Source organism: Arachis ipaensis, chromosome B10 (genome assembly GCF_000816755.2).
Source record: "Arachis ipaensis cultivar K30076 chromosome B10, Araip1.1, whole genome shotgun sequence".
Lineage (NCBI taxonomy): Eukaryota > Viridiplantae > Streptophyta > Magnoliopsida > Fabales > Fabaceae > Arachis > Arachis ipaensis.
The window spans coordinates 8967899-8988442 of NC_029794.2; the positions used below are offsets into that span (position 1 = coordinate 8967899).

At 36.5% G+C, this 20544-nt stretch overlaps 1 long non-coding RNA gene across 2 annotated transcripts; it reads right to left on the reverse strand.

The window, feature by feature from the left end:
• Nucleotides 11262-14006, reverse strand: LOC107624255. 2 transcript variants are annotated; one of them, XR_001616800.2, is made up of 4 exons: nt 13415-14006; nt 12413-12751; nt 11885-12017; nt 11262-11508 (listed from the first exon to the last, which is right to left on the reverse strand). It is a non-coding gene; the product is annotated as an uncharacterized LOC107624255 (long non-coding RNA). The 2 variants fall into 2 exon arrangements; XR_002355435.1 differs by having other exon boundaries at nt 11262-11511.

A 20544-nucleotide genomic window follows, 5' to 3' on the forward strand; every position in this document is an offset into this window, starting at 1 on the left:
TTATATTTTCTGTCAGTTGATGTATGAAGTTGTAAGGCACTACTAACTTACCATCTTTAATTATTTGCCTACGTTAAGAATTGAGCTCTTCAGATTCGTTGTGCTTGGCAGTGCTCTCACACAACTCGTTAGTTGTATTTTCCTCGCGCGTTTTGTATGGGGTTCCAAGTTTGGGTAAGTACACGTACTAGTGATTGTGTTTTGGGAACATTTAAAAAGCGTCCTTAAAAAAATAAGGAAGGTTGACTTTAAAACAAGGAGGTAATGGTCAAATTAGTCTCTATGAAATTGTCACTAAAATATTTTATTAATTAATTTGGTTCTTTTTTTTTTAATCAAAAGATAGGAGACTCGAACTTGTAACCTCTTAATTGAGTATGGGGAGACTATGCCATTTGAGTTATAATTCATTGTCAATTAATTTGGTCCTTCAAAGATTATAAATTAATCATTTTTATTCTTTTGCCATTCCATTAACAATATGCGTCAACATTTAGTATGTCTAATTGAAAGTTGTATCAAAATTTCTTAATTTATTCATTTTTTAATTAAATAAATCCTAATTTTAATATAATTTAATGACTAAATTAATAGATTTTTAAACATATTTGTTTAGTGTCTAATTGAACATATTAGATTAGGTGTTATATATATTGTCAATTAACATTTTATATTATCAATTTTATCAATTTTAGACAAAAATTGTTAATAGAATGACAGAGAAACAAAAATAATTAATTTATAATTTTTGTAAAACTAATTTAATTGATAAAATATCTGAGATAAATCTAAAAAATAATATTTTTTAAAAATTAATTTGACTGCCCCATTAGCTGAAGTAATCATTATCCATTGTAGGGATGTCAATGGGGCAGGGCAGGGGCAGGGGATGCCTCCCTACTCCCCATCCCCGTCTCTATTCCTCGCTATGGGGGAATATTGCTCCCTATTCCCATTCTCCACAGGACCCCATTTTTCGCGGGGATCCCATTCCCCATCTACAAAATAGTTCTAACTAATTATTAATTTTCATATGAATAGAGCTGCAAGTATCTATCTTATACAAAAACTTCAAGATTTTATACAAAAGTCTAAATGACACGATGGTGACTTCTTTCGAAATAACGCAATGGGGGGATGCAATGACGAGCCAAAGGAAAAAACAGTGGACGAGGTGGGAGATGCGGCAATAGAGAGGAGAATGGACACGACGGCAGAGTTACGAAAAGGAACGCCGCAAATAGAAATTACGACGCGGTAAGGGTGATGGCAACGGGGCGGGGATCGCCGCTCAGGTCCCCGTGCCTGCTTCGGGGGAATTTTGTCTCCCATCCCCATCTCCACGGAAAAAATTCTCCACAATCGGATCCCCATTCGAAGCAGTCCTCGCAGAAATCCCCCCGTCTCAGAAAATTTTGCCATCCCTAATCCATTGCACATCATATGAGCCTCTAAAATCAGTTCGAATAAACTTATTACTGGTCCCATTTTGGCACATCAGTTTTTGTTTATGCATGCAAAAGATTTGCCATCCAAACTAGCACCTTGCTTCCACATGAATGTGCTTTACTTGGTTAAGGTGTTACGTGGTTATTCAAGTTACACTAACGGGAACATAAACGCTTTTTAATTTTGGTGTGGAGTTTGCAAGGTGTTGAAAACTCAACAATATTCAAAACAAAAATTTGTTTAATAGCGGAAGCACCATAAATAATTTTTTCACAACTTGTGCGATTAAATAGGCAATACCAAAGATACTCCAAGCAATAAATATAATGGCAGAAATTAAATAATCAGACACCAGAATTTTAACATGGAAAAACTTCCAAAATAGGGATAAAAAACTTACGGGACCTAGTCCAATAAAATCTTCCACTATCAGAATAATGGGTACACAAACAGTCTTCCTAGTGACACTAAGGCATCTCAACAATCAACAAAATACATCATCAAAAGTGATGGAATAAACATAAACCATCTACAAAGTGGGTATCTCAAATCAGGCAAAAGAGAAGGCAATACAACTAGCAAGTTATATCCTAATGTTCATTTTTATACCAGGAATAACATACTAAAATTTCATAAAAAATGGAGCAAGTTTACCGGTTCAATCGAATCAAAGTTGACTTGCCCTTTTTCTCCCAAATTCTTCTTCTCTTCGGCGCCGAAGTTTTCTGCTTCCTTTGCTTGCCTTTTATTTTTCTCTTCTTTCAAAATGAAAGATCTCTAATCTCTGTCTCTCTCTCCCACCGTGGCTTAGCCACATTTATTTATTTATTTATTTATTTATTTATTTATTTATTTATTTATTTATTTATTTATTTTTGTTTTAAAAAAAGTTGTGTGGGTGACACTTGAGATTAGGGACCCACCAACAAATCTTCCCCTCACCAATTCAAGTAGGGATAGGCTGTTCCACCAAACCTGCCTTCTCTTTGCAAGAATCAAACTTCACTACAAGTAAACTTTTCGTCATCATATCTAAATCATTATCATCAGTATGGATCTTCTCAAGTGCATATGACTTCATTTCAAGCGCTTAACATATCCAATGATACCTCACTTCTATGTGCTTCGATCGGGAATGAAACGTCGGATTCTTGCTGAGATGGATATCACTCTGACTGTCACAGAATAGCACAAACTTCTCTTGATTGATGTATAACTCTTGTAGAAATTTCTTCACCCACAAGAGTTCCTTAGAAGCTTCAACAACAATAATGTATTCTGCCTCTGTAGTAGACAAAGCAACACATTTCTAAAGTCGAGATTGCCACGATACAGCTCCCCCTGCAAACGTCATCATATAACCAGAAGTAGACTTTCTTGAATCAAGATCCCCAGCCATATCCGCATCTGTGTAACCATCCAACACAGGTTGGACACTCCCAAAGCATAAACAAACTCTAGAAGTACCATTAAGGTATCTGAGAATTCACTTCACTGCTTGCCAGTGTTCCTTGCCAGGATTAGAGAGAAACCGACTAACAACTCCAACTGCATGAGCAATATCCGGCCTGGTGCAAACCAGCATACATCAAACTGCCAACTGCAGATGCATATGGAATCTTCTTCATTTCTGCTTTCTCTTTCTCACTTGTAGGACATTGCTGCGAACTCAGCTTGAAATGACTAGCAAGTGGAGTACTAACAGGTTTGGAATTACTCATGCTAAACCTTTCTAAATTCTTCTCAATATACTTCTGCTGTGACAACCACAATTTTCCATTCTTCCTGTCACGAGTGATACTCATGCCAAGGATTTTATTTGCAGGACCCAAATCCTTCATAGGAAAGGATCTGTTCAAGTCTTTTTTAAGACTTTCAATATTCTTAGTGTCATGACCAACAATCAACATGTCATCAACATAAAGCAAGAGAATTATAAAATCACCATCAGAGAATTTCTTAACATATACATAATGATCAGAAGAAGTCTTACTATACCCATGACCTTCCATGAAGGAATCAAACTTCGTGTACCACTGCCTTGGCGCTTGCTTCAGCCCATATAAGCTCTTCTTCAACTTGCATACAAGGTGCTCTTTTCCTTTAACCTTAAAATTCTCTGGTTGTTCCATATAAATTTCTTTATCTATATCACCGTGAAGGAATGCAGTCTTCACATCAAGTTGCTCAACCTCTAAATTCAAGCTAGTCGTCAATCCAAGCACAACTCAAATAGAGGACATCTTTACAACTGGAGAGAAAATCTTCTCAAAATCAATACCTTTTTTTTGGTCAAAGCCTTTCACAACCAATCGAGCTTTGTACCTTGGCCGTGAGGCACTTTCACCCGCTTTCAATTTGAACACCCATTTATTCTTGAATGCTCTCTTACCCTTCGGCAACTTCACCAATTCAAAAGTATGATTCTCATGCAAGGATTTAATTTCTTCTTGCATGGCCTTCAACCAATCTTCTTTATGCTCATCAGACATAGCTTCCTAGTAGCTTTCTGGCTCCCCAGTTTCAGTGTTCATCACATACTCATGAGGAGAGTATTTTTTAGAAGAATGACGCTCTCTAGTAGATCTTCTCAATTCAGGCTCAACTGGTGGTTCAGGTGGAACTTCAACATCTGGCACCTCAAGTTGAGGTGTAGGTTCATCATGCAAATCATCACCATCATTATCAACTTGTACATCTCCCCCGTCAACGGGAGGTCTAGTGGAAGGACCAGATTCATCATTAGTAAAACGTCTAATAGTTACAGTAGGCTTATCTGTCTTCTCCAAGTCTTCAATAGTTTGGTCTTCAAGAAAAATCACATATCGGCTTCTAATTATCTTCTTGCTCACCGGATCCCATAATCTGTAACCAAAGTCTTCGTGACCATAACCCATGAAAATATACTGCTTTGACTTTTCATCAAGTTTAGACCTTTCATCTCTTGGAATGTAAACAAAAGTTCTGCAGCCAAACACTCGCAAGCGACTATAGGAGACATATTTTCCTCTGCAAAATTTTTCTGGAACATCACTATTAAGTGGAACTGAAGGAGAAAGGTTGATCAGATCTATGATAAGCGAATTCTTTGATGGTATAGAATTTCTCAAAATTAATGAATCCTCGTTGCAAAGTATAGTTCTACAACAACAAACAATCCTCCCAATAAAAAATTTGAGTTGTCACAAAGAACAAACCTCAAATAAGAAATAACCGGAGTATTTGGACTCCGGGTCGTCTCACGAGGAATTGCCATGAAGTGTATGCTTATTGGCTATGAAGGGGTAAAAGGAGTTTTGGTTGATAAAGGGCGAGAAATTAAATGTACAAGAAAGGTAAATCAAGCAAACAATTAAAGGAAGCAAGTAAAGAAGAGAGACATTCATGGTAAGGGTTGAGATCATAGGCTTTCTATCCTAGTCATACAATGATCAATTCATCTTATTTAGTCAACTCCAACAAATAGAAGAAGGTATCATGTCATCTTCACATAGGGAGAATGTCAAACAAGGCTAATTAATCATATCACAATAATAAACAAGAATTTATCTCATTTTATCATCCCCAACATTGGAAGAAGGTGTAAGTTATCTTCCATGAGAGAAAGTCAAACAAGACTAGTTAGTCTCAAGTCAAACATCCTAATCAACTCACTAATCAAATTAGCAAAAGATTAAAGTCATTGAAAATGATATTGACTAACAACTCTAGATCACCAATCTAAATTGGGTATTAATGACTCAAGATTGCCCAATTACTCTTCCCAAGCCAAGAATGCTCAAAATTTACTCTAAAGACCAACCAAGCATTTTGTCAATCACTTGGAAGGCATAAAAGGAAAGCATAGTAAAAATGCAAGAATAATAAATCTACCAACTACCAATTACAAGAAAAGTAAATCAACAACTCAAATCATCAATAAAATAACATCAAACATTAAATTTCATTAAATGTAAACAAATTCAACATGAGCATTCATAAACATAAAAGAGACATAAAAATAGAATTAACAAGAGAACTAAGAAGAATAGAGTAGTAGAACAAGAAATTGTAAAGGAAATAAGATGAGAACATTGAATTAAGCCTAGATCTAAGATGGATTAACCTAACCTAATTCTAGAGAGAAGAGGGGGCTGCTCTCTCTAGGAACTAACCTACATGATGCTAATGCTACAAACAATTGCTCCCTCCCTTGCCCAAGTTTGAATTCTGCATGAAATAGCATTAGAAATAAGTTGGGTTGGGCCCAAAGTGCTTCAGAAATCGCCCTCAGCGATTTCATCTTTAGTGGGCCACGAGCAGCATCAGCGCGCACGCGTACATGGCACGTACGCGCCCCTAAACGCGAAATAACATATGGTAAATTTTACATCATTTCGAAGCCCCGAATGTTAGCTATCCAACGCAACTGAAACCGCCTCATTTGAACCTCTGTAGCTCAAGTTATGGTCGATTGAGTGCGAAGAGGTCAGCCTTGACAGCTTTACGGTTCCTTCATTTCTTCATGAGTTCTCCCACTTTGCATGCTTTTTCTTCATTCCTTCAACCCAATCTTTACCTTCTAAACCTGAAACCACTTAACAAACATATCAAGGCATCGAATGGAATTAAATTTAGCTATTTTAAGGCCGAAAAAGCATGTTTTCACACTTAAGCACAAATTCAGGGAGAATTGCAAAACCATGCTATTTCATTGAATAAATGTGAGAAAAGGTGATAAAAATTTCCAAAATAAGCACAAGATAAACACAAAATTGGGGTTTATCAAATCTCCCCACACTTAAACCAAGCATGTCCTCATGCTAAGAATAAAGAAGGACAAGAAAAAGGGGTATGAACATTTATCAATGCAAATAAACTATATGCACCTATCCATATGAATGCAACTAAATGAAAAATGATTCTACCTACTTGGTTAAAAGTAAATCAATCCCCAAGAGCATGTATGAACAAGTTGGGCTAAGATCATATGATGATTCATGAATCCTAGCAATTCAAATATCAAAATGAAGTTCAAATAGACTTGCAAGAAGAAAGCTCATGAAAGCCGGAAACAAGGAATTGAGCATCGAACCCTCACCGGAAGTGTATCCGCTCTAGTCGATCTAGTGTATAGGGTCGATCACTCAATTCTCTTCTACTCATGCTTTCCAAGATTTATTTTTCATCTAACAATCAACAATTATTCAATGCATGCATACATTCATCATGAGGACTTATTCATAGGTTGTAATGGGGCTAGGGTCAAGGTAGGATGCATATGGTCAAGTGAGCTTGAAATTTGAATCTTTGATTAGCCTAAGCTCTCACCTATAACATGTAACAACCTATATAATTCTAATACAATACCTAGCTACCCATAATTCCCACTTTTTTACATACGCATGCATTCTCTTTAATTTCACATTCTATATGCATTGATTTTTATTGAACTTTATTTTGGGGCATTTTTGTTCCCTTTTTATTTCTTTTTCTCTCTCTTTATTTATATATATATATATATATATATATGTTCTTTTTCTTTTTCTTTATCATTTTTTTCTAAAATATATACAAACATATCAATGCATATGGTTTTACATATGGTACATGAATATGTACCCAATTCCCAATATTTGTAACAAAAATAAAAATTACACTTTTACCTCAATCAATGTGCCAAGTTTTTCATACCCAAATGATACACACCCTCACTAGCCTAAGCTAATCAAAGATCAAAATTAAGGGATATTTATTGTTTTTCACTTAGGGGTAGTGATGTGCTAAAATTAAGAATAAAAGGGATTAAATAGGCTCAAAATTGGCTAACAATGGTTGATAAAAGGTAGGCTATTTGGGTAAGTGAGCTAGATGAAATGATGGCCTCAATCATATAAATGCATGTATACATGGAATAATGGACATATAGAATCAAACAAATCAAAGATTACAATCATAGAAAGAGAACAATGCACACAAGAATGGAAAATAAGTGGTTATAAGATGTAACCACACCATTTGGCTCAAAACTCACATGCTTGTGTTCTTAGCTCAAAAACCATGTTCCAAAATAAATTCTTCAAGCAAGTTCAACAAAAAAAATTTTTCAAGTTGGTAGGGTGTCCTAGAACAATTTTTCTTGGAAAGGAAATCATCACCCTAACCAAGTAGTCCTAACATAAAAAGAAGTGGTAAAATATGTACAAATTCTAACTATCATGCAACCTATCATGCAATGCAACAACTAACTAGCAAAAGAAATCAAGAATTGGTGTTAAAAATGAAATTGTTACCCATGAAGATCGGTCGGACGACCTCCCCACACTTGAAGATTGCACCGTCCTCGGTGCATGCAAAGAAGAGTAAGGTGGACGGGTTGCTACAATTGATGAGCTCCTTCAAAAGGTTGTGCGGATGAACTTGTTTGTTGCCCATTTAAAAGCTTTTCCATTCCTTTCCTTCTTGGTGGCCAACCTAAAAGGAAAGAGAAAGAAGGATAATTAAGCCTATAATAAAGATATCAAAGCAAATAGAACATAGGCGGGGGTTAATGCCAAATAAGAGTAAGGTTCTCACTACATGTTAGCTACGCATGTAAGTGAGAGAGCAATATAGGCAAAGGGCATATCAATTAATACTTGATGTAAGAGTAAAGTCAAAGCATAAGTGAATAACATGAAGAACATGTCGAGCATCAAGTTCAAACAAGAAAGAGAGGGTCATGAAAGACATGTAAGCTCATATCAATGCACAAAGGATACAAAGATCATCAAGGTTAAGTATTGAATTAGAAATTTCATTACCCATTAATATCAAACAAGTTTAGAAGCACCAAGATTAACCAAGAAATTCTCAACAATTGAGTAAGAGAATTCAACACTATTATTAAAATAAGAAGCTTAAAAAAAAGAAAGTAAAAACAGGCTATAAAAACAAAATGAAAATGCAAAGAATAAAAGTATATGAATGCAATGGACAAAAGAAAATGGAAGATGAGAAAAAAAAACTCTTTTTTTTACCGGCGCGGACGCGTCATGTACGCTTATGCGCCGATGCGCAGTTGGCCGAAGGGCGCGTACGCGCGGATGTGAAGATGGCGATCGACGCGTACGCGTCATGTACGCTTGCGCGTGGGTTGCAGGCATAGAATAGGCACAAACTGGGCATAACTCTCTGGTTTTAGGCTGGGGGTGGAATTTTTGCATCCACGCGTACGCGTACGCGTACATGGCGTGTCCGCGTGGATGATCGAAAATGCTTGAGGCGCGCGTACGCGCCAAGTGCGCGCACGCACGGGTTGGTGCTCTGTTTTTCAAAAAAATTTTCAAGTTCTTGCACCAAACCAAGCCTTCTGAACCTCGGAACAGCTACCAAAACACCATAAAACCTTATTTAACCTACTAAACTACCAGTCATACTCAACAAACTCAACAAAACATGAAATTAAACTAATTACTAATATGTACAAAAGGAAAAAATGAAAAGAATTTACCATGGTGGGGTGTCTCTCACCTAACACTTTTGTTTATTGTCCTTAAGTTGGACTTATGGGGAGCTCCTCTTAAGGTGGCTTGTGCTTGAAGCTATCCTTGAACATCCATCAATGCTTGAATCTCCAATAAGCTCTATTCTTCAATTTTAATATCTTCAAGCTTTGATGGAGTTATTCACAAACCATGAGCTCCCAAATTTGATTTTCCTTGTGCGATCTGGGATTCCACACTTTGTTTTGACACCCGTCCTTAATTTGGTCATCATTATTCCATCCGGGTGGCATAATCTTAGAATTCTCAAAGAAGCTTCCAAACAACTTCCTAGACCCATGCAAGTTAGTTTTACACCAACTATTGTTATTCAACTTTAAGCATGCAACCATCATGAGGTTAGAGTGATATTTTCAACCACTACACAACTCTCTCCTACTCTTAACTCTACAAAGAGCTCTAAGTTGACCATCATTTTCAATCAAACCATATTCAAGTGAGAAAGTGAAGCTTAGGGATAGAAATTTTACCCACTTGAATGTTGTGTTGGATGATGGTGACTTAGGAAGGGGGACCTCCCCACACTTAGTGAATGCGAGGTCTACGCCTTGTGCTCCTTCTTGACTACCTCCACCTCTCTATAACTTTTCTCAACTTCAACTTCTTCCTCTTGGTGGCTCTCTTCCAATTCAATCTCTTCTTCATTGCTCACCAAGGGCATGAGAGGTTGTGCATCTTCTTCTTTGACCTCGATTTCAAGCCCAATGGGAGGGGATTCAATTGTAGATAGGAACTCCTCAATGATTGAATCCATCTCTTGATCAACCTCTTCAAAGTTTTCAATCATAATATGCTTTGGAGGTTGTACACCCTCCTCAACATCAACATCAAGCTTCTTGAAAGAGGGCTCCATAATTATACATTCCCATGGACTTCCAACATCTCCTATGTTTTCAACCACTCCTTCCGACTCAATTGTCTTAACTTCCTCCCCTTGTAACAATTCTTGCTTCAACCATTCTTCTTCACTTTGAAGCTCCAAACTCACTCCTTCATTATGCTCATTGATTTCTACTCCACATTCAACAATGGGAGTTCCTTGATCGCATAGGCTTAGGCGGGAGGAGACCATATTGTGAACGGCTTCCGTTATGGTAGCTATCTTGGCTTCTAACTCCTTGAACTCCTTTTGGTTCTCTTCTTACCTTTGAATGTAAGAACTAACACATTCTTGGAGAGAATCATCCATTGGAGGTGGTGTGGAAAAAGAAGGTTCATTGTTTGGAAGAAAAGTTTCATAATTGAAAGTTGGTTCATCTTGGTAAGGACATGGAGGTGGTGTATATTGAGGTGGTTCTTGAGAGTAGTTGTGTTGGAATGGTGGTGGTTCCATGTATGGTTCATATGGTTCATAAGGTGGTTGGTATGGTGGATAAGGATTAGGGCCATATGGAGGTGTTTGGTGGTATAGGGCTTGTGAGTAAGGTGGTTCAAAATCATGTTGAGGGGGTGGTTCATACACTACAAAAAAAAGGTCTATGGTCACGGTAAAAAACCGTGACCATAGCTAGTGAAAAGGGTGACCATAGATCTATGGTCACGGTTTTTTACCGTGGCCTATTCCGTCGTGGCCATAGGTCTATGGTCACGGTTTTTTTACCTATGGTCACGGTTTCTATGGTCACGGTTATAATTTTCAAATTCTGACACTTTAGGCCACGGTTTTTAACCGTGACCATAGGACAATCTATGGTTACGCATAAAAACCGTGACCATAGCCATATCTATGGTCACGGTTTTGGCCGTGACCATAGCCTCTATGGTCACCCTTCCTTAAAACCGTGACCATAGCCTTATCTATGGTCACGGTTTTGGCCGTGACCATAGCTTCTATGGTCACCCCTCCTCAAAACCGTGACCATAGCCTTATCTATGGTCACGATTTTTTGCCGTGACCATAGTTCTATGGTCACCCCACCTTAAAACCGTGACCATAGCCTTATCTATGGTCACGGTTTTCACCGTGACCATAGCCTCTATGGTCACCCCTCCTTAAAACCGTGACCATAGCCCAATCTATGGCCACGATTTTTCACCGTGACCATAGCCTCTATGGTCACCCCTCCTTAAAACCGTGACCATAGCCTTATCTATGGTCACGGTTTTTCACCATGACCATAGCTTATCTATGGTCACCCCACAAAACCGTGACCATAACCTTATCTTACCGTGACCATAGCCTATTTTATTTTTTGAGATTTAATTTTTTTTAAGCATAATCACATCCCAAAATGATGATAATTACAAAATAAATCTAAAAATAAAAAAAGATAATCAACAATTAAGATAAGTTATAATTAAAGTAACCAGCTAACATATCAATATAGTTGAGTGAATACACTTGTCTCGATCTTAGTTTTATACAGTGATATATACACTAACACTAAATAGACACTATTAACAGAATTGTTCCACAGGCGTGGGAGCAATACAACTTAGACTCTGCTAGAATAGATTGTTTCTGGTATTGCTATTCTTTCTTCTCAACGCTCGAGAACTTTTGTTTCAGCCACTTTACCATTTGAAAGCTCAGCACCTGCTTCATTAACATGCAAAATAAAGTCACATTAGACATAAACACCTACATTTATTCTTCTTCAACTTAGGAAAAAGAAACATATCATAAAAACATATATACATCACACATATAATAGCTAGTACACACTATACAACACACATCCACATCATAGTACATGACACATCATAAAACGATATAAAGTACTTGAAGAGATACAGTATATATATTACCAAAGTACTTGAAATGAGTAGCTTCCTTTTGTTTTTTAACACTTCATTTTTGACAGACTTCATTGCAGCTCTCAATTCTTATAAAGTACCAAATAATATAAATATAGCACAAGTAAAAAGAAAATGGAAATAAAAAATGAAGCACCATAAACAACAAAGCAAACCTGAAAAGCTCTAGATTGGCAATCGACAAAACTTAGGTAAATATGCTCCTTATTCTTCCAATTCACATATCTGGATTCTGAAAAAATCCTAATTTGCAAGTTTCTTTTTTTCCTCAAATTTACTTTGTTCAAGCTGCAAATGTATGTTAAATTAGTCACATTTTTTACCTAACTCTCATAAAGAGAAATAAATGAAAAGAGATAGCCAAACTAAGACATTTTCTTTTATTTTGCTTGCTATGCATACCTTAATTAACATCATTAAAAGCTTGTTAGTAGTTCATATTTATTTTCAGCAGCCAATTCTTAATTTCAGCAGCCATACAATTCAAATAGATTTTTTTATTTTGTGACTTGAATTCTAATAGATTTGGTTCTGCTAAATTTCAACTTTATAAAGGTATCTAGTATAGTATTAACTAAATTTAAAAAGTATGCAGTCCAATCAATTTGAGCTACTTAATCATGCTGAAAATAACAACTTCAAGTTTTAACTTCTAACAAAAATGACGATCTATAAAGAAATACCTTCTCAGCAACAGAACTCATGCATTTCTATTCCCTGTAGCAAAGTTCCACAGTCAGACATATCTCAATCAAGGGAAGGATCAATCATACCTATATCCATTACATATAAAGCATCCAAAATTCAAATATGTGTTTTATCTAATTTCATTTCACCTCAAGAATTGAACAAGTTGAGAGAAGGCAGGCAGGGTCTCTGTAGTTCCAATCACTCAAACAGTTACTAGGGAGGCATTGAACATATAAAGTTAATTTTACATTTTTTATGCTTTCTGCTTGATGTGAAACACGCAACTCAATGATTTGCATAATTTTCTTCAACAGGCAACCTGCACGTTGAGCCTAGAAACATGCAAATAAACTCAACAACTATTTATCAACAAAACCAATTTGGCAAGCACAAACAACTTCAAACATGAGCAATTTAATAAATGGAGAAAGAGCACTTATTCAACATTATGGACTTCCTTTTAGATTCAGAAACAGAATTGAAAAGCACAAATTCAGCTTGACAAAAATTTGACATCAATATAACAATAATGAAATGGAAGTTGAAGCTGACATAATGTCATATGACACATATTTTACAAAGGTAGTTACATGCTCACCAACTTGCAATTGGCATAGAGGCCGCCAATGCACATTTTAATGGTTGCAGAAAATAACTAGTAAGAGAACTATAATGTGCTAATGAATCCAAATTAATTAGGCCTGCAAAGAACATCTAATTATATCAGCCAAACTATACATAGTAAGCACATGGCAGCAAACAATTTCATATTAGAAAGAGTTAGTATAGGATCTACAATGAAAGTAAATTGACTATAGTCAACCCTCAACTAAGAACAGTAGAACACCCCCAATCAATTTTCCTCCAAAGATAAGAGAAACCCCCTTTTTGTATTTCCAGCGCAACTAAAATAGCATAAATCAAACAAACAACAAAAAAAAAAACAAAAATCCAGAAGCTATTCCGTCAATTGAAGAATGAACAAAAGAAGAAACCTTTGAGGTAGAATCAGTGACGTTCAAGTATCCTCGACACCCCAGAAGACCAAATTCTGAGAAACTGGAACTAGATCCATCCAAATCAGAGAAAGGTTTGAACTTTGACAAGCGCAGAAAACCAACAAAAGGGAATCAGCGCGCAAAAGACGGAACAAAATACACGAAGAAGTGACGCGGATGGCATCCTTCGTGTTCTGTCTCCCCGTCTCCTCAGGCTTCTCCGGCAAAGGCGAGAAAGACGGCGACACGGGATTCCTCCAACTGCGGCGACGACGCATGCTGTTCGGTGGCTTCGCGGTGGCAGGGCGCGACGACTCGACGATTCGGCAGCGGCGATGACCTCTCCTTCTGCCGGCGACGCTCCTCCATCTCTCTCTCTCTCTCTCTCTCTCTCTCTCTCTCTCTGCGTGGGTGGCTGGCGCGACAATGGAGGGTGAGTGAGGTGTGTGAGGCTGAGTGTGGATGTCGAGAGGGAGGTCTATGTGTGCGCGATGCGGTGTGGAGGGAAAGGGAAATGGGGGTTTGGTGGCTACTGATGGTAAAAAGGGGAAGTGTGGCTGTGAATGGCGGTGAGGCAGTGAAATTAGGGTTAATGGATTTTAATTTAGGAATTTAGAGTTAAATTAAGGTTTTGATTTGGGAATTAGAATTTAGGTAGAATATTAATTTAAAATAAAATTTAATCTAATAATAATATCTATAAAAATATTATTTAATTATTAGAGATAATAAAAATCAATTTCTTCTATAATTATAAAATAAAATTAAAAATCTAATTAAAAAATACATAAAAATCTTAATTAATTTAAACTCAAATGATTAAAACTATGATCATAGACCCCTTCAGGTCACCTCTAAAACCGTGACCATAGACCCTTTTAGGTCACCCTTTTGAAAAACCGTGACCATAGACACTTTTTGGCCACTGTAAAAAACCGTGACCATAGACCCTTTTAGGTCACCCTTAAAACCGTGACCATAAACCCTTTTTGGTCACGGTAAAAAATCGTGACCATAGGCACCTTTAGGTCACCCCTAAAAACTGTGACCATAGACCCTTTTAGGCCACCCCCAAACCGTGACCATAAACCCCTTTAGGTCATCCCCAAAACCGTGACCATAGACCCCTTTTAGGTCACCCTTTTTACAAAAACCGTGACCATAGCCCCTTTTTTGTCACTGTAAAAAATCGTGACCATAGACCCCTTTAGGCCACCCCCCAAAACCGTGACCATAGACCCTTTTAGGCCACCCCAAAACCGTGACCATAGATCCCCTTTAGGTCACCCCTCAAAACCGTGACCATAGACCCTTTTAGGTCACCCTTTTTTGAAAAACCGTGACCATAGCCCCTTTTGGTCACTGTAAAAAACCGTGACCATAGACCCCTTTAGGTCACCCCTCAAAACCGTGACCATAGACCCTTTTAGGTCACCCTTTTTTGAAAAACCGTGACCATAGCCCCTTTTGGTCACTGTAAAAAACCGTGACCATAGACCCCTTTAGGTCACCCCCAAAACCGTGACCATAGACCTTTTAGGCCACCCCTCAAAACCGTGACCATAGACCCCTTTAGGCCACCCCCCAAAACCGTGACCATAGACCCTTTTATGTCACCCTTTTTTGAAAAACCGTGACCATAGACTCTTTTTGGTCACTGTAAAAAACCGTGACCATAGACCCCTTTAGGCCACCCCTCAAAACCGTGACCATAGACCCTTTTAGGCCACCCTTTTTAAAAAACCGTGACCATAGGTACTCTATGGTCACCCTTTCCAAAAAAAACCGTGACCATAGCTTTTTTTTTTTGGTCACCCTAAAAAACCGTGACCATAGAGGGTCTATGGTCACGGTTTTTTACCGTGACCAAAAAAACCGTGGCCATAGGCCCAAAATGTTGTAGTGATAGGCATGTAGTGGTGGTTGTTGGCAATCACAATAAGGGTCACCACATCCATTAGATTGGTATGCATTAGGATTGGAATTATACCTATAAGAGACCGGAGGAGGTTGTTGCCAAGAAGGGTGATCAATCCTTTGAGGCTTCTCCCATCTTTGATTCCCAAATCCTTGATGCATGTTACGATTGTAGTTTTCATTCCCTACAACATAATTTGAGTCAAACTCATAGCCAAAGTGGTGAGAATTCATAATAGCAAAAGAGAATAAAAACTAATACTAAAAACTAACTCCTAAAGCAAGCAAAAACTAGCAAAGAAGCATATTCACATATATACAATAGCCAATAACATAACACCATTGCAACTCCCCGGCAACGGCGTCATTTTGATGAGCGAATTCTTTGATGGTATAGAATTTCTCAAAATTAATGAATCCTCGTTGCAAGTATAGTTCTACACCAACAAACAATCCTCTCAATAAAAAATTTGAGTTGTCACAAAGAACAAACCCCAAATAAGAAATAACCGGAGTATTTAGACTCTGGGTCGTCTCACGAGGAATTGCAATGAAGTGTATGCTTATTGGCTATGAAGGGGTAAAAGGGGTTTTGGTTGATAAAGGGCGAGAAATTAAATGTACAAGAAAGGTAAATCAAGCAAACAATTAAAGGAAGCAAGTAAAGAAGAGAGACATTCATGGCAAGGGTTGAGATCATAGGCTTTCTATCCTAGTCATACAATGATCAATTCATCTTATTTAGTCAACTCCAACAAATAGAATAAGGTATCATGTCATCTTCACATAGGGAGAATGTCAAACAAGACTAATCAATCATATCACAATAATAAACAAGAATTTATCTCATTTTGTCATCCCCAACATTAGAAGAAGGTGTAAGTTATCTTCCATGAGAGAAAGTCAAACAAGACTAGTTAATCTCAAGTCAAACATCCTAATCAACTCACTAATCAAATTAGCAAAAGATTAGAGTCATTGAAAATGATATTAACTAACAACTCTAGATCACCAATCTAAATTGGGTATTAATGACTCAAGATTTTCCAATTACTCTTCCCAAGCCAAGAATGCTCAAAATCTACTCTAAAGACCAACCAAGCATTTTGTCAAGCACTTGGAAGGCATAAAAGAAAAAGCATAGTAAAAATGCAAGAATAATAAATCTACCAACTACCAATTGCAAGAAAAGTATATCAACAACTCAAATCATCAATAAAAGAATATCAAACATTAAATTTCATTAAATGTAAACAAATTCAACATGAGCATTCATAAACATAAAAGAGACATAAAAGTAGAATTAACAAGAGAACTAAGAAGAATAGAGTAGTAGAACAAGAAATTGTAAAGGAAATAAGATGAGAACATGGAGTTAAGTCTAGATCTAAGATGGATTAACCTAACCTAATTCTAGAGAGAAGAGGGAGCTTCTCTCTCTAGAAAATAACCTACATGATGCTAATGCTACAAACAATTGCTCTTCCCCCTTGCCCAATCTTGAATTCTGCATGAAATAGCATTAGAAATGAGTTGGGTTGGGCCCAAAGTGCTTCAGAAATCGCTCTCAGCGATTTCATGTTTAGTGGGCCACGAGCAGCATCGGCGCGCACGCGTACATGGCACGTACGCGCCCCTAAACGCGAAATAAAATATGGTAAATTTTACATCATTTCGAAGCCCCGGATGTTAGCTTTCCAACGCAACTAAAACCACCTCATTTGGACCTCTGTAGCTCAAGTTATGGTTGATTGAGTGCGAAGAGGTCAGGCTTGACAGCTTTACGATTCCTTCATTTCTTCATGAGTTCTCCCACTTTGCATGCTTTTTCTTCATTCCTTCAACCCAATCTTTGCCTTCTAAACCTGAAACCACTTAACAAACATATCAAGGTATCGAATGGAATTAAAGTAAATTAAATTTAGCTATTTTAAGGCCTAAAAAGCATGTTTTCACACTTAGGCACAAATTCAGGGAGAATTGCAAAACCATGCTATTTCATTGAATAAATGTGGGAAAAGGTGATAAAATCCCCCAAAATAAGCATAAGATAAACCACAAAATTGAGAGTAGTGAGTAGTGAGACTATTGTCTTTTTTAGCAACAATGAGAGCCTCTTTGGTAATTTTGCATTTTCCACTACCAAAAAAAGTGCAATACCCTTCTTGATCTAATGCCTTCACTGAAATAAGATTGAATCGCATATCTGGTGCATGCCTAACATTCTTCAACTGCAACTTGCATCCCATGTTAGTTTCAAGCCATATATCACCCATACCAATGATATCACACACTCCTTTATCTCCCAATTTGATCTTGCCAAAATTTTCAGCAGTATAGAAAGTGTAAAATTCACGTTTCGGAGTGACATGACATGAGGCACCAGAGTCCATAATCCAAGTGGAATCATCACAGACAAGATTCATATAATTTTCATCATATGTGATAAGAACATCTTCATAAATAATAGCAGTAGTTTCTTTATCACTATCTTTACCTTTGTCTTCGTTTTTTCCCCTTGATTGTTCTCTTTTCAAGAATCTACAATACCTCTTGATATGCCCTGGCTTGCCACAATGGTGACAAATGAACTCCTTTCTTGGCTTGTCCTTTCCTCTTGACTTGCTTTGACTCTCTGACTTGTGAGAATTGTGAGGTTTTCTACTTTGACTTCTCCCCCGTGACTCTGAAACAAGTGCTTCTGACTAGGAGGAGGCATTAGTCAAACCTCGCTATCTTCTTCTGGCTTCTTCATTCAACATGCTCTCTTTAACCATTGCTAACGTCAACTTCCCATTTAGAGCTGAGTTAGTCAGTGTCACAACCAGAACTTCCCAACTATCAGGCAAAGAGCTCAACAACAACAAGGCTTGCAACTCATCATTCAAAGTGATTTTATTATTCGTCAGTTGGTTCACTGTCTCCTGAAAAATGCTCAAGTGCTCCGGCATTGATTTACCTTCAACATACTTCAAATTGACAAGCTTCCTAATCAAGAATGCTTTGTTTTGCACATTCTTCCTCTCATATAACTCCTTCAATTTGTTTCACATCTTCTCAGCATTCATTTCGGTGTCAACATGTGGATACACGCTAAGATCAAGCCATTGCCTAATCAAAGCAACTGCCTTCCGATTCAACTTCTTCTATTCAGCATCGGATTTAGTACCTTTGGATTTATCTCCCTCCACAGGATCATATAAGTCCTTGCTATACAACATATCTTCCATGAGGGTCTTCTAAATTGAATAATTTTGGGAATTTAATTTGACCATATTCGGTCCATGAATATTTTCCTCCATTTAATCAGCACAGAGATAAACAACCAAAGCTCTGATACCACTTTATTGGAAAAACTCAACAAAGGTTCAAAACAAAAACCTATCTAACAGCGGAAGCACAAAAAATCATTTTCCCGCAACCTGTGCGATTAAATAGGCAATACCAAAGATACTCCAGGCAACAAATATAATGGCAGAAATTAAATAATCAGACACCAGAATTTTAACGTGGAAAAACCCCTAAAAGAAGGACAAAAAACTCACGGGACCTAGTCCAGTAAAATCTTCCACTATCAGAATAATGGGTACACAAACAGTCTTCTTAGTGATACTAGGACATCTCAACAATCAACAAAATACACAATCAAAACTGATGGAATCAACATAAACCATCCACAAAGTGGGTATCTCAAATCAGGCAAAAGAAAAAGTAATACAACTAGCAAGTTATATCCTAATGTTCATCTCTACACTAGGAATAACATACTAAAATTTCATAAAAAATTGAGCAAATTTACCGGTTCAATCGGATCAAAGTTGACTTGCCCTTTTCCCCCCAAATTCTTCTTCTCTTCGGCGCCGAAGCTTTCTACTTCCTTTATTGCTTGCCTTTTTTTTTTCTCTTCTTTCAAAATAAAAGATCCTTAATCTCTCTCTCTCTCCCACCGTGGCTTAGCCACTTTTATTTATTTATTTATTTTCTTTTGTTTTAAAAAAGTTGTGTGGACCCCACTTGAGATTAGAGACCCACTAATACAAGGGTATTTTCAAATAATATGGAGACTTGATGTGTTTTTTTATGTGGAGAGTACATTTGTTTCTCTTTATTTTAATTTTTTTTAAACATATAATATATCTTACTCTCAAATTTATATTTTAGTATTAAAAAATTTAAGTGTGCAAATCACACTCTACAATTTGCTTTAATGTAAAAAAAAATATTTTAACACAAATTGAATCTTTCAATTTGTAAACTTAGAAATTTGATCCTCAATTTTTCTACAAATTTTATTATTCGTTAAATCTAAAGGTCTGATTTATTATTTAAAATTAAAAAAAATAAAATTCATATAAAAAAACATATCAATTAACTATTACCATGAATTATACCTGATCTTTTTTCACATCTAAAAAAATTAGCTGAACATAAATTGTCGCAATATAAATGCTTATTTTGTTTGATGTTGAAGAGGTGTATGCTTTTGGTATATTAGGGAGGGGAAGTCTTTTTTTTTGGGGAGTTTTTTTTTGATAAAGAATGAACAAAAACTTATCTATTATCGTTTTCTTTCAAAATAAGAGTAAGATGATCTGATATCTTCTTGTGGTAATCTTTCTTAAGGAATATGTTTTACTGTATATAATCCAATTTTTACTAAGAGGAGTTATCAAAATATGCTCAAATGCATAAAAAAATATATTTTCGGTTGAAAAATGATATTTTAAACTAAGAAAATGACAATTTTTTTTATACTATAATTCTTTTTTCATGGACTAATTATATGATAAAAATAACGATGATGATGATGATACTATCTCTATTCACAAATAATAATTATTTTTAAAATTGTAGTTTTTCACAAATAATTGTTTATTTAGAATATCTAGCCAATATTAAGTGAATTTTTTTCATAATTACATTCCTTTTTTTTGGGTTTTTTATTTTTCTTTTTTAATGATATTTAATAAGAGAAAATCAGGCCTAAAAGATCACAAATTTGTTTTTGGAAATTAAAGAGAAAACGTTAAAACTTAGAAGGCCTAGCATATTTTTGAGCATTAGGCCCAGTTGAGTAGAACAAATTACTATAACCCTAGTGACCCACAAAAAGCATAACCCAATACAAAAAAAAAAAAATAAAAAACATTAGTGGGTGTGTATATAAAAGGACAATTATACATATTTAACGACTCAACATCTCTCATAAA